The 13,175-nt window shown below is 49.6% G+C and overlaps 1 protein-coding gene across 1 annotated transcript in view; it reads right to left on the reverse strand.

Moving 5' to 3' along the window:
• Nucleotides 1-13,175, reverse strand: part of LOC311202461 (olfactory receptor 14A16-like) — a gene marked incomplete at both ends in the record, with an annotated part of 28,116 nt that overhangs the window by 7,200 nt on the left and 7,741 nt on the right. The gene's annotated exons all lie outside the window — the stretch shown is intronic.

The following is a 13,175-nucleotide window of genomic DNA, read 5'->3' on the forward strand; positions in this document are numbered from 1 at the left end:
GAGGTCAAAGAATACAGGCAGCCACAGTGGTGAGCACATTGCCTGTCCCTCAGAAATCAGTACCAGTGGTCCTCCCAGAGAGCAAAGGAGTGGCTTAAACCTGGAATTTCAGGCAAAAGGGAATGCACAATGCCTACCACTGTTGTATTGAACATCTTTGAAGTTTACATCCTGCTTAGAGAGATGGGGCTGAAGGGCAGTCAGAAAAATGCATCCTTCAGGTCCAATTCAGTAAACCAAACCAAATTAGGTGCTAATTTAGTTAGCAGTGGATATGGATCTGCTACTACTGGATATAAATCTTCAGTTATTTTATTTATATCTCTGAGATCCAGTACATTTCAAATTGACACTTGTTAAGGTACCGCTCCTGTCTCCCCAAAAGGGAGGTGATGTATCTATGGCACTTTGTGCACTTGGCTCGAGTACACAAACAGCATTCATGGCAGATCGGGCAGGCACTAATTCCTGCTCCACACCCAGGCCACCTGATATTATTTGACCCTGTACTTCCTCCCATCTGCTACTGTTTTTTCACACTCTTTAAATTTCCACAAATTCCTAGTTTAAACTGACCCGAATTAAAAACCTTATCCCAGTCAGACCAGGTCTCCCTGCATTCACCACACCAAAAATTGTTTCCAAATTGTACAACCACCTCCTGCTTCCATGTGAAACATTCAAATACAAACAGTGGTTGACATGAAAAATCTTCAGGCCCGTGTATAGAACACCAAGGAGCAACAGTTGGCTCCAAACTTGCCATGTGTTTAACTCAGTCACTCGCCACTCACACCAGAGTTTACTCATTTCACTCACACAAACAGTTCACCAAATCTAAATACTCAGCTCCTTATGACAGTATCCAAAGGCAATACCAATCAATCAATGCCCAGAGCAGTGACTCCCTGTGGGGAATCAAACCCTGGTCTCCCTCGTGACAGGCAGGAGTTCTCCCACTGAGCCACAGGGTACGCTGGTACAGAAGGGCGCAGCAAGTCTCCACGCTCACTTTGTGCTCACTGAAACGTTCCCCATTCTAAGGGTGCCCCTCGTAACCAAACAATGGATGGTGCCATGGGGCGTTTTTAGAGCAGATGACAAAACTGGACACAACACACTCCAGCCACTATAGCAAGGAGGACCCAGACCAACCTCTGATTCCCACATGCAACGTTACTACCACCTCTGGTGGGGACTCAAACCCCACCTTCCTGGGGCAAGCACCAATGCAGTTTACCTCACGCAGAATCATAGAATCATAGAATCATAGAATGGTCTGGGTTGGAAGGGACCCCAAGGATCACAGAGCTCCAACCCCCCTGCCACAGGCAGGGACACCAACCTCCAGGCCTGGATCTACACAAGGCTGCCCAGGGCCCCATCCAACCTGGCCTTGAACACCTCCAGGGACGGGGAATCCACTACCTCTCTGGGCAGCCTGTTCCAGCACCTCACCACTCTTTCAACGTAGGATGTCTCCTCACACCTTACAGGTATCCCCTTCCCAAGTGTAACATGCCTGGTCCACTGATGATGGTCCTTGTGTATCCCTGCAGTGACCTGGGTGAGCAGGGCAGTCCTACTGAGACATTTCAGGGACAGACAGACATTGTGATTTATGACTGCCCACCATAGCAGTGACCCACGCTGGGGCAGCTGGTGAAGAGCTGAAGCCCCGTGGGAAAGGACTCATGTTGGAGAAACCAATTTGCAAGGAACTGTCTGAAGTTTTCCCAGTCCCTGCCCCTCCCTGTGCCACAATAGGGGGGAAGATGGGAGTCGAATCATGACTACAGTGAAGTCTGCTAAGAAGGCAGGGGTGGGGGAAGTGCTTTAAGATCTGGTTGCTCTTCTCATTATCCAACTCTGGTGTCACTGTGTGTGTAGTGCAGTGTAATAAATTAGAGAGTTTTCTTTCTTTCACTCTGTGTTGAGTCTATTTTGCTGTGTTGTTGACAACAGGATGACCTCTCCCTGTCCTCATCTCAACCCCTGAGCCTCTCAATATCTACTTTCTCCCCTGTCCAACTGACAAGGGGAGTGATGGAGCAGCTTTGGTGAGCATCTGGCCTCCAGCCAGGCCTAAACCACCACACCAACATCCTCAACATTCCCCAAGGTGTCAGGTGGAGGGCCCATACCTGTCCCCCTTGCCTCCACTCGTAATGAGCCCCTTCACCCTTTGTCATGGGCATCAGACATGTCACCACAGCATCAGACACGTCACCACGGCATCAGACACATTACTACGGCATCAGACACGTGACCACGGCATCAGGCACGACACTGTGGCATCAGATACGCCACTGTGGCATCAGACGTGCTGCGGTGCCAGGCACAGCCGGGCCTCGGCGTGTCACAAAGGAGCTGCGTGCCATTGGCTCTCCTGGCCCTGGGTGACCAATCACCAGCGCTGCCCTTTGTGACACCCCCAGTGATGCGGCCGCGGCTCCTGCCCCGCAGTGCCTGGTAGGGCAGCGACAAGACAGGACAGGAGCGTGGAGCTGGAGAGGAGCCCCCGAGCTCAGCCCACATCTTTCCCTGCCTCCTCCCCTCCGTGCTGCCAAGGCGTTGTGTTTGCTGAGGCATCCCCTTCCCAGCCCCTACCTTTTTTCTCCGTCCAGTAGAATGGCACCACACAGGCTCCTCAGGGAGGGCTGGGAAGCGATCAGGGCTCTCCAGGAGAACAGCTCTCCAGCAGAGATCTCCAAGCTGTACGTGTCCCAGCAGCTGCAGGCCAGTAAGTAACAGAGGGCAGGGCTCTTTCATCTCTCCTGCTTGCCTCCAGCCCCTCTCTACCAGCCCCTCCTGCTCCCCTCCTTTCCCAGGTCACGTATCCATCTGGCCGATGCTCTGCAGCTTTGCTGCTGTCTCCTGGCTGGGCCTGGGACTTGCAATGCAGAGAGCTGCTCTCCTGCATGGAGCCCTCAGACCCAGTTCAGAGCTCCTCACACAGAACACAGCATATTCTCCTCTTCCATCCCATCCCATCCCATGCATTCACCATGACTAACAAGCTTATCAGTGCTGAGTGCCAGGGGGTTTCAGCTGCAAAACCACTTCCAAGGACACAGAACACAAAAGACACACGTGGAAACTGGATTAGCTTTTTTTTTTTGGGATCGTTTGAGAGCCAGTGCTCACCGTCATGAAGACAGGAGCAGGCTGATGTAGACTTTGGTTGTGTAAAAACATCCCTTGCAGCCTGGCAAAGGGAGTCAGGCGAGTCATTCCAGGCACCTCATCCTTGCTTTTGCAGCCCTGGGGCTGGAGGGGGTGGGGGAATCCCTCTTGCACCAGTTCTGATGGCCACAAAATAGGCACCTTCTGCCTGGGAGCTGCTGGTCCCAGCTGACATGGGAATTACTGAGGGTGGAGGCAAGTTTCCAAGATCCCCTTCCCCATGATAATGTCTCTCATCTGATGGAGAATTTGTGTTAGTGTTATTCACCCCGTTTTGCCCATACCCAAAAGTGAAGATCAGGAATGACTGTTTGGTAGCCCAAGGGAGAGGCTTCTGCTCCTGATGTATACCTGGTAGTATGTGAGATAAATCAAGCATTTTAGTTTTTCTCTCCTTTCCTTCTGCAACACTTTTCCATGCCCAGAGGCAGCAGATGTCCAACAGCAGCTCAATGTCCAAATGTCCAACAGAGAGTCAATATGAATTGGTTTTCCTCAAATTCTCTCTGCCTTTTCCTCCTTGGAAAAGTCTCCACACTTGATGGCAGCAGATGTCCAACAGCAGCTCCATCAGCCAGTTCCTCCTCCTGGCCTTTGCAGACACACGGGAGCTGCAGCTCCTGCACTTCTGGCTCTCCCAGGGAATGAACCAGTCTGCCCTTCTGGGCAAGAGTTTAATGATCATTATTGTAGCCGAAAACTCCAACATGAGTCCTTCCCACATGGCTTCAGATCATCATCTACTGCTCCAGTGGGGGTCACTTTAATAGGGTGCCCTCCTTCAGCAACAGAGTGCCCCAGCCTGGGTCCTCCACAGCCCTGCCAGCAAACCTGCACCAGCACAGGCTTCCTATGAGGTCACAGCCTCCTTCAGGTGCCTCCACCTGCTTGAACAGGTGATTTTTCACATCCTATTGCTTGTTATCTCAGATAAGAAACCAACCCCCACCTCTCTACACCCACTTGTAGATCAAAAGCAATAAGGTCTCCCCTCAGCCTCTTAAGACTAAAATGCCTCAGTTTTCTCAGCAACTCCTTATAGGACTTGTGCTCCAAACCCTTCAAGAGCTTTGTTGCCCTTCTCTGGACACACTCCAGCATCTCAACGTCCTTCATGTAGTGAGGGGCCTAAAATGGACACAGTACTTGAGGTGTGGCCTCACAAGAGCTGAAAATAATGGGAAATCCCTTCCTTAAGCTAGTTACACTATTCCTGATACAGGTCAGGATGCTATTGGCCTCTTTAGCCACCTGGGCACATTGCTGGCTCATGTTCAGCTGGCTTTACATTAACATCCCCAGCTTTCCTCTAACACCCCCAGGTCCTTTTCTCCTCTAGGGAGCTCTCCAACTACTCTGCCCCAGGCCTGTAGCACTGCCTGGGGTTATTGTGACCAAAGTGCAGGACCCAGCACTTGGCCTTGTTGAAACTGGTCACTGTTGAGACAGACAAACGACACATACAAGAGGTCTCCTGGTGCACAAGCAAAAAGGACCCAATTTGTTTATGTATCCTCATTTTTAGATGCTTGTACTACACGTGTCCTTTTGCTCATGGTCTCTCAGGTAGATGCTATCATGCAATTGGTGGACATTTTTAACTTCACTAACAAGGTTTGTCTCTTGCCAGGTTCCTTCATCTGTGGTCAGCAAATTCCTTAAAATGGTTTACTTCTCTGGATGCTCTACACTTCCTCTTTCTCAAGGGTACACTTTAATATCTCCAAGCCCCAGCTTTATATTCCCAACCAAGGGTTCTACAGGCCTCTCATAGTCCCCCACAACTCCCTTTTTTGTATTTGTGCTACAGAAATCGCCTATATTATCCACTGCAGGGCCCTTTGCAGCAGAGAGATAATTCAGGGTAACATTAGTAACACAAGTACAATAACTACCAGAACAATCAATCCAGCCTTGATTTCAGACAGCAATACCCCTCTAGGTAAAGCAACAGGAACACTGAAAGACCTTGATACCTTGTTTGAGGTATAATTACACCATGCAGTTTCCCAACACCCAGGTTTCCCACGCACCTTGTTTCCCAGGTCACTGAATTTACAGGATTCCCGTTTCCTGGCACCACAGTTGCCACGAGCACTTGGTTTCTTGGGCCCTGATTTCCTGGGCCACTGGTTTCCCAGGGAACTGGTTTTCCAGGATACTGGTTTCTTGCACCCCCATTTGCCTGGCACACAGGTTTCCTGGGACACCGGTTTCCCACGCCCCCAGTTGCCTAGTACATCACGGACTGGCCACCCTGGTTCCTGCACCCTCAGTTTCCTAGCACCCCAGTTTCCTGGCAACCCAGTTTCCATTGCCCCTAGTTTCCCACACCCCCTGGTCCCACGCCACTGGTGTCCTGCACCCCTAGTTTCACATCACCCTGGCATCTCATGCCCCCAGTTCCCCAGGATCTAGGTTTCCCACGCTTCTGGTTTCCCAGGTCACTGAATTTAGAGGACCCCAGTTTCCCGGCACCAAGGTTTCCATGAGCTCCTGGCTGCCCTGGCCACTGTTTTCCCTGGCCACTGGTTTCCTGGGGCACTGATTTTCCAAATCAATGGTTTCCTGCGTGCCCAGTTTTCTGGCACCCCGGTTTCCTGGCACACTGGGGTCTCCTCACCCTTGTTTCCTGCGCCTCCAGTTTCCTTGAACCCAGGTTACCTGCGGTTCTGGTTTCCCACACTCCCCTGTTCGAGTACCACTGGTTTTTCACACCCTGTTTCCCGTGCCCCTTTTTTCCATTCACCCCAGTTTCCTGGCAGCCCTGGTTTTCATGACCCTTGTTTTCTATGGCCCTGCTTTCCTGGGATACTGGTTTCCTGGGGCACTGATTTTCCAGGACGCTGGTGCCCTGTGACCTCAGTTGCCAGGAACCCTGGCTTAGCAGTTTTGCATAGCTGTGCTGCTGAGATGGCTTCTGCAAAAAGCATCTAGAAGCTCTCTGCAGGCCCCAGACTGTAAACATTGGCCAAATCAAGGCCAAAGTTGCTGCTGACTAGGGCCAAGCCAATTGGAGATGGTCACAGTGCCTCTGGGAATCACATAGAGGAGAAAGAAAAACACAAGCAGCTGCATTTGCCACTGGAGAAGGGAGCAAAATCCTGACTAAAGTGAAGTTTGCTATAAGGGAGGGGTGGGGGAAGGTGCTTTAAGATCTGGTCACACTTCTCATTACCCGACTCTGGTGTCACTGTCTGTGTAGTGCAGTGTAATAAATGAGAGAGTTTTCTTTCCTTCACTCTGTGTTGAGTCTGTTTTGCCATGTCGTTGATCACAGGATGATCTCTCCCTGTGCTTATCTTGACTCCTGAGCCTCTCAATAGATATTTTCTCCCCTGTCCGACTAAGAAGGGGAGTGATAAACTGACTTTGGTGGGCATCTGGCCTCCAGCCAGGCCTAAACCACCACACATACTAATCTCACGGAACTGGGGCCTCATTGCTTCCTTGCATCCCCTCAGGATGATGGGAGCTCTTCTACCCTTGTACCACACTCTGCATCACACACCCCATGTGACACTGGCCCAGGAGGAGCCCTGAGGCAGTGTGGGGGGCAGAATCCCATTTCTGTGGGGCTGGCTCTTCTGCTTGATAAAATACATCAAGGCTTTACTCAGCATCAGATCCACCTGCACACTGCCTCAGTCTACCTTAAATCACAGACTCCAATTTTCTGCTCTACACATCCATGGGCAGGCTTTGCCAGTAATTGGCCTCAGTGGGGCCAATTAACACTTTAATTAACAATTGAGCTTTTTCTCCTGACCTTAACTCTTGGAGAGACTGCTTCAATCTCCTCACAGGATCTGCAGTTCCTGGAATCACCACCAAACACACCATGAGGCTCATTAAAATTGAAAAAGCCCTAACGAGCTATGTGTCTTCCCATCATTTTCTTCAGGGTTTCAAGACTTGTACAGCTAATTGGAGAAGTTTCAGGACTCTAATTAAAGTGGAAGATTTCAATGAGCACTTAATTAAAAAAGGAGGTTTTAGTATTTTCAGGCTTTTGGTTTTTCAGTTTACAGAAGTGACAGGAGCTTTCTCCAACTGATAGTGAACCAGAGGATCTCCTAAGGACGTGTGGAAAGGTCACAACAGCTGTCTCCCTGAGTTCCCACACTGCTTAGATGACCTTCCTCTACACCTCCCCAGCCACACCATGTCTCCAAGGGTTGCTTGGGAGTTGCACTCTTTTCCTCCATCAGGCTCCTGCTCTGAGTCTGCAGCTGAATGTTGCAGCCTCTTTGCCACAATTCCCACCCTGTTTACCCTGAGGACTGGATGGGAATAGAAACAGAATTCTTCCTCATTTTGAAAAAAAATACTAAAAAAATAAAACACATTCCCCAACTATGAGTAAAAAACTGTAAGAGGGTGGAGTAAATCCCAAAAGCAAAGGACAGGGCACATGGCCAGAGAGTCTGCTGAACAGGGGCCTTGAGACACAGTTCATTTCCTCAGGGCAGGTGGAAATACCTGCAAGGCAAGTTTCAGTGCACAGTGTGACAGTGTCCTGACACCCCAAGGACTCAGGAGGATGTGTATTTCTCCTCCTATTTTTAATGCATATCCCCAGAGTTCCTAACTTAGTCTGATTTGGGAAAAACAAAAGTTGATTGGTTGTAAATATACAGTCAGTGAAAATGTGCTTGTATCTTTTTAAATGTGAAGAAAATGAAATTGGAGTTTTTTGGGGGAACATTTTACTGTCAAATGAAAATGTTTGTTGATGCAGAAAATATTAGTGAGTTAAGACTGAGAAAGAAATGGACTTGTGCTGTATCCTGTGCTAGCTGACATCATCACATTAGCAAAACTCTTTCTAGAAGACAGTGTCTCCTTAAAGTCCCTCTGCAACTGTCCAGAAGTTGAGAGGCAAGAATAAAGTGATGATAGTGGCTGCACACTAACAAGCTTCCAGGGGAAAGTCACTGAGTGTGGAGGCCCATGGCAGGAATGAAGATTCCTGGAGGTTTAGTAGAAGCTTTTCAGGGCTGTTTGTGACGAAACTCCTCCAGAACATTGACACGTGCCTCCCTACACGCTGATTGGAGCAGGAAATCAGAGGGAGCAACTTCAGGACAACAAAGTGAGAAGATACAGACGTCCTGTGTCATGGAGGCACTTGGATGTGTCCTGTCACACCACAGGGCCCAGTGGTCGTCCCATGCCCAGTGAAATTGGGAGGCTTTTGGTCATCACCAGCTGAGGTTACTCTCTGGTCATCATGAGGGTGGAAACTCACGGAGTGCCTACATGCCCTGTCTCTTCCAATCTGGCACTGCCCAGATCACCCTCAACCTTCTCATATATTCTAATCCTATCACCTAACCTGGAGCTCTCCTCTGTCACCCTACTCGAAATGCCAATGCCATAGTTGAAAACCTCACCAGATACCTGAAGCTTAACCAATCCCTAATGCTGAAGCCACCCTCCCCACATCTTCAACCCTTCTCCAAAATGTAGCTCATGATTCCCAAAGAGCTACCATGAGGGCAGGGATTGTGAAGGAAAGGCCAGGGAGATGAGGTCTGGGGCAAGAGGAAGATGAAGATCAAGGTGGCATTGCTGGAGAGTTGATGGTGATGATACTTCTGCTGGAGGAAGCTGGTTGATGAGGAGCAACATTGTGAGGTGCTTGAGATGCCTGAGAGCTTCACCCAAGAGTGAAGGGACCGTGGGGAAGGACAGGGAAGAAGCATGTGAAAGGGACAGCACTTGATCCCTACTCTTGACATGCCAGCCTTGATCTTGGCCCTTCCTTCTAGCCCTAACCCAATCCCCTAAGCCACAAAGCTGAGCAGCCCTGAAATCAATTCCAAGAAGCTCTAAGCAGAATCACAAACCCTCACCCTGAGCCTCACCATGATCCCAAACCATAAAGGGTGTCCTCTGACCCTTAGCCCTACCCTGAGCACAAACCAGAAACTCTCACCAGAGTTTTGAGTTTGTCTGAACCCAAACTGCTACCACAGCTTGTAACCCCCAAGCCCTAACAGCATCCCTCGAGGCCCCCAAGCTTCCACTTACCTTCTCAGCCTCACTCTGAGCTCTTTTTCCCCCCAGGAGGCAGAGGGAATGCAGAGACTGTGAGGTCATTGAACCCTTGGAGGAGAAACGTGAGGTGGCATCTATCTTTCAGTGGCTTGTAGGACACAAGGGGAGTGATGGGTGGGGAAGGGGCTTTTATTTCATCTGTGCCTCAGAATCTGAATGGTGAGAAGGGGCAGGTGGTTGTGAAGGGGACTGTGTAGTCATTGCTGTGTGAGTACCTGACAGGCCAGAAACAGGCACATGGCTTGGATGATGATTGTGATGTCACACCTGTCTCTGCAGGTGACAGGCCAGAGAAAGCTCACAGCTGGGTCTTGTGAGGTCACTTCTGCCTGAGGAAGTGGAAAGGCCAGCAGGCACTTGGCTTGAATGTTCATGAGGACATCACTTGTGCCTCAATAACTGACAGACCAATGGCAGGATCTTCACTTGGATGATGATTGTGACATCCTTACTCCACAGAGCGCAAGAGCTCTCAATCCCCAGATGTAAGAGATCAGGAAAGGAAGGCAAGAGACAGGCATGGATGCTGGTCCAACTAAAGGGCAAGAAGGAAGAGCACAGGCAGTGGAAGGAGGGCCTGGGATCTTGGGATCTGAGATCACCTGAGGAACCTGAACATACTATGGACCTGACAAGAGTCCTGAGGGAATTGGCTGATACAATTTCCAAACCACTCTCCAAGAGATCTGAAAAGTCCTGGCCATCAGGGGTAGTCCCCAGCGACTGAAAGAAGGGAAACATTGCACCCATTTTTAAGATGGGTCAAATGAAGGACCCTGGGAACTGGCAACCTGTGTGCCTCACCTCTGTGCCCTGCAACATCATGGGACACATCCTCTCTGAAGCAGCAGGGCCCGTCTTGCCAATCTGAGTGGCACAGCTGATATGCCTGAGGGACAGGGTGCCCTTCAGACAGAGTGGGACAAACTCAGGAAGTGGCCCCATGTGAACTCACCAAGGCCAAGTGCAAGGTCCTGTGCTGCACCCCACCTGGGTGGGGGCAGCGCCTGGTGTTAAAACAGGGTGAATGATGAAGAGACTGAGAGCAGCCCTGTGCAGAAGCACTTGGGGGTGCTGGTGGATGACAAACTGGACACGAGCTGGCAATGTGCACTGGCAGCCCAGAAAGCCAACTCTATGCCAGGCTACATCAAAAGGCCAGACTGCTGAGGGAGGTGATTCTGTCCCACTGCTTTGCCCTGGAGAGACCCCACTGGGAATACTGCGTTCAGCTCTGGAGTCCTCAGCACAGGAAAGACATGGACAGGCTCAGAGGCAGGCCACAGAAATGATTAGAGGGGTGGAATACCTCTCCTGTGAAGAAAGGCTGAGGGTGTTGGTGGGTTTCAGCCTGGAGAAGTCTCCAGGGCGACCTTCCTTCAGCCTTTTCTTACTTCAAGGGAAGTTATAAGAAAGATGGGGACAGACGTTTCAATAGGGCCTGCAGCACGAAGACAAAGGGTCATGGTCTTAAGCTAAAAGAGGTTCAGACTAGACCAAAGGACGAACTTTCTTAGGATGAGGGACTGACACCCTTGGTCTTCCACTGCCCCTTGACATGGAAACCTGAGCCAATGGATGTTTTTACTTTAACCTGAGGCGAATTGCTTTTGGAATGCACTGTGTGCTTTGAGTTGATCTGTTGTTCATTAGGGGTGATACTGGTCTTGATTAGGATTAGGATTAGGATTTCTGTAGCCTAAACAAAGCTGGAGCTGAACCCTATCCACCAACAGTTTTAGAATGAAGGTTTCTTTGAAGACTCATATTGTCTCTGTCTTTACCTACAGTGCCAACATTAGCCACTGCTTCAACCTATATTTCATACCTGCCACAGGATCAGTGCCAAGTGGGTCACATCACCAGGGCCAGGGATGAGCCTTTTCTGGAGGTTGTGTCCTCCAGCCCAGCACAGGTGAGCAGAGTTGGCCTGGGCTGTTTAGGGCATTCTGTCAGTTGTCAGCCTACCTCATTTTCCACTTTCCTAGTCCATACTCAGCTTGTCTACTTCTTTGGTTATGGGAGAGAGATGCACCTTTGTGCCCTTCTTCAAGACAGGAGGTGCACTTGCTTATTTTCAGTCCTTGGGAATCTCTCCCAGTCACCAGGACCTTTCAAGGATGAATTCCAACAGCCTTACAATGAGGTTAGACAGCCCCCTCAGTGCTCATGAGTTGATCCTCTCAGGTCCCATGGGCTTATGCATGTCCATTCTTTTTATCATAGTCCCTAACCTGTGGTTCCTGCACCAAGGTTTAAGTCTTCCCTAGCACAGGCTTTCCCTTTTGTCTAGGGTGTCTGGTATTCCTGGAAGGATGTCTCACCAATAAAGTCAGCATTGAAGAAGCCATTGAGTACCTTGGACCTTCCTGAGTCCTTTGCCAACAGGTTCCATCTAGCAGCAGGCCAATATTTCCCCTAGCCACCTTCTTGCTGCTGGCATCATTGTCAAAGCCTTTATTGATGCTCTTTATGTCCAGATTAAATTTCCAGGCTGAACCTGAGGGGGCCCTTGGCATTCCTAAAATTTCTGGATTCAGGAGGTTATTGGTGCCCTCCAGAATTTTCTGTCCTACTGTGCTGCCTCCAGGCTGATATCCAAGTGCCTGAAGTCCAAAATGATGGCCAAGGCCTGAGAATGTGAAACCTTCCTCAGTTGTTTGAAGAAGCCTTATTGGCTTCCTCTTCCTAACAAGGCTGCTCCATAGCAGACAGCAACCTCAACATCACCCGTTAGACAGACGTCCATTAATCCTGACACATCAGCTCTCACCTAGCAGGTCATAGAGATCTTCTCAAGGATGCTTGAGGATGCCTTCTGAAACATCACCATCTGGTGATGGCATAGATGATCTTCCGAATTCTCTTCCAACTCCTAACGTTCTGTGATTCTGGGATTCTGGGATTCCTACCCAAGGGAATGATGCTAAAAGCTCCTGACATAATTTTCAGGCTCTACCAGTGTCCACCTTAGAAACTGCTAAATGCCCAGCTACAGTTCCAAAACAAAAGGTTTGAGTGTTCAAAGATGTTCCTTGCCTGAAACCTCCCCAGTAGGCTGCTAGCAGCCCCAGTAACCTTTGGGCTGAGGGCTTTCATAGACACTGGAATGGTCTAAAAATTGCCTGATGTCTTTTTCCAGCTACAACTGTGTTTAGTTTGGAAAACGTTAAAGAAAAAGCTTGAGGTGTGAAAGATGTTCCTGGCCTTAAATCTGCCTAGGTAGCTCAGTAGCAGCCCTAGTAACCCTGGGGTCAAGGCTTTCCTGAGAAAGGGAACGGTCCTAACAATGCTTGGTGACACTTCTGGGCTCGACCAGTATGTACCTTCCAACTCCTAAACAAAAAGCAAGAGATCCTTAACAAAAGCTGTGATGGAGGACAGATGTTCCTAGCCAGAAACCTTCCTAGGTAGCCCACTAGCAGCCCCAGTAGCCTTGGGGTTCAGGGCTTCCACAGACAATGGAATGGTCTTAACATGTCTGACATCAGTTTCAGGCACTTCCAATGTCCAACTTTGAAACTTCTAAACATCCAGCAATAAATCTGCCCCCAGAAAATCAAGGGCTGAAAGATATTCCTGCCCTGAAACCTCACCAAGAAGCCCACTGGCAGCCCCAGTAACATGGGGGTCAGGGCTTTTGTAGCCATGGCAGTGGATGTAACTTTGCCTGACATAATTTTCCAGCTTTAACAGTGTCGAACTTCAAAACTCCTGAATGTCCAGCAATAGCTCCCAACCAAAAGCCCTGAGGGATGAAAGATGTTCCTGGCCAGAAACCGCCCCAGGTAGCACACTGGCAGCACCAGTAACATTGGGCCTCAGGGCTTTCCTTGCAGGAGGTACTCATAAAATTACCTGACATCATTTTCAGACCAGTGTCCAACTTCAAACATACTAAATATAGGGTAATGGCACACAATAGT

This window comes from Gallinula chloropus (genome assembly GCF_964237585.1).
Source record: "Gallinula chloropus genome assembly, chromosome: 30".
Lineage (NCBI taxonomy): Eukaryota > Metazoa > Chordata > Aves > Gruiformes > Rallidae > Gallinula > Gallinula chloropus.